This window comes from Elephantulus edwardii, unplaced genomic scaffold, assembly GCF_000299155.1.
Source record: "Elephantulus edwardii isolate Elephantulus edwardi_28Jun2011 unplaced genomic scaffold, EleEdw1.0 scaffold00182, whole genome shotgun sequence".
Classification (NCBI taxonomy): Eukaryota; Metazoa; Chordata; class Mammalia; order Macroscelidea; family Macroscelididae; genus Elephantulus; species Elephantulus edwardii.
Genome location: NW_006399932.1, coordinates 2654600 through 2657119, shown reverse-complemented (window position 1 = coordinate 2657119; position 2520 = coordinate 2654600).

Below are 2520 nucleotides of genomic sequence, written 5' to 3'. Positions count from 1 at the left end.
GCTAGAGTATTGAACATACCACTGACTACAAAGAGAGCAAACAGGTCATCCTAGAGAGGATGAAACCAGGCTGCTCCTTGGAGGCAGGTTTTTTTTTTCCCAAATAAAATTTTTATTTTATACTGGCTTACTTACAAAATTCATATATATTTTTTTAAACACCAGATCTTTCCCACGTCCTTCACCCACCCACCCCTTCACAGACAAGGAATTTGAAGCTATATCTCACATAATTTGGGCATGTGGCAAGGAAGGACTGATCCCTGAGGAAAGATATCATGCTTGGAAGGGTGGAGGGACAGCACAGGAAAGGAAGACCCTGGCTGGATAAGATATATTGACACAGTAACTGGGGTAATGGGGTTAGGTGTGTCAGAGACAATGAGACTGACTCAGGATAGAGCAGAATTCAGAGCTATTGTGCATAGAGTGACTATAAATTGCAGGTGACTTGATGGTACATAACAACAACAACAACAGCAACAACAGTTTGAGAAATGCCAAGTGAGTTTTTCCCTTTTTATTATCTAACTCAGTTATTTGCACCTTTTCTTAAAATACTTTGCTTTGTCTATTCAAACTGCATTTTGAAATCTTATGTTCATGGACTGGCATGGGCCACTTTGAATCAGACAATCATACACACAATTAAACAGGAAATGAATAACTAAGGAAAAATAGTATTGTACTCAGAGTCAAAAGGACAATTTCAAGATCTATCCTAAAGTACAGTGTTGTGATAGGATATTATCCATGCTAACACAAAGAAGATGTGTTAATATGACTGTTATTCCAATATATGCATTAACAACTAAAGCCAAAGAGGAGTAGTTTGAGGATTTCTACCAACTTTTACAGTCAGATATTGACCAAACATACAATCAAGATGCATTAAGATTTACTGGTAACTGAAATGCAGAAGTTGGAAACAATAAGGAAAAGGAATGGTAGTTGGAAAATGCAGTCTTGGTGGCAGAAATGATGCTGGACATAGGATGATTGAATTTTATATGTTCAGTGATTTATTAACAACAAAAACCTCTTTTAGAAAAACACAAAATGTGACTTTACACATGGATCTCAACTAATGGACTGCACAGGAAATATATTGACTTACTTCATCTTTGGAAAGAATTGTTGGAGAAACTCAGTATCAGTAGTCTAAACAGGCCAGGTGCTGACTGTGGAAGAGACCATCAATTACTCATGTGCAAGTTCAAATTGCAGCTGAAGAAAATAAAAACTAGTCCACAGGAACCATAACACAACCTTGAGTCTATCCCACCTAAATTTAAAAACAATCTCCCGAATATATTTGAAGCATTGAGCACTAATTATTGAAGACTAGGTGAGTTAATGGGATGACAGCAAAGATATTTTCCATGAATAAAACAAAAGGTGGTTGCAAAGACAGAAGAGGAAGAAAAGACTTGACTGGATGACAGAAGAGATCTGAAATAGTAGATCCTTGAAAATTTTGTGAATAGTATCCGAACAGTATCTAATATAGTGCCTGAAGTTGAGCCTCTTATGTTCACCTGTGAAAGAATGACTGCCTCAAAGTGAAGTCTATGAGATAAATAAAGTAAAGCTTCATCCAATGAAAACTCTTCATTTGTTGATGTGGCAAGACTCAAAATGGGGAAGAGCACTTACACACATTCATGAATACTTGTGATGTAGAAGGTAGAATGTACAAATGTAGGGGGAAAAGGCAGTTGTAAGAAATGAAATGGAATAAATAAAGATAAAAGTCCTAGGCTTTAGTGAGCTGAAATGGACTGACATTGGCCATTTTGAATCAGATAGTCATATGATATTCTATTTTGAGAATGACAAATTGAAGAGGAATAGTGTCATATTCATCATCCAGCTGACTATTTCAAGATCTGCCCTGAAATATAGTGCTGTCAGTGATAAAATGATATCTATGCACATCCACAGAAGATCTGTTAATATGGTTATTATTCAAAGATATACACCAGCCACTAAAGCCAAGAATGAAAAGATTGGGAAATTTTACCAACTATTATAGTCTAACAGGATTTAGATCTGTTGTTCATAGTGTTGCTATGGGTCATACTCAACTCAATGGTACCTAACAATAACAACAACATTTCAGTTTGAAATTCAATGAACATGAAATCAGGATGTGTTAATAATAACTGTTGACTGGAATGCAAAAACTGGAAACAGAGGAGGATTGGTAATTGGTAAATATAGTCTTGGTAAAAGAAATGAGGCCCAAGATTAAATAACAAAATTTTAAATAACCAAAATACATATTTATTAAAAATGCCTTTTTCAGAAGTCATAAATTGAAACAAAATACATTGACCTCACCTGATTGAATCAAAGTGATTACATTTGTGGAAAAGTTCAAGATCAGCAGTCAGAAAAAAAAGCCAGGAGCCAACTATGAACAGACTGTCAATTGCTGATATGCAAGTTCAAATTAAAGACGAAGAAAAATATAAAAAGTCTACTGTTGTTGTTGTTGCTGTTATGTGCCGTCGAGTT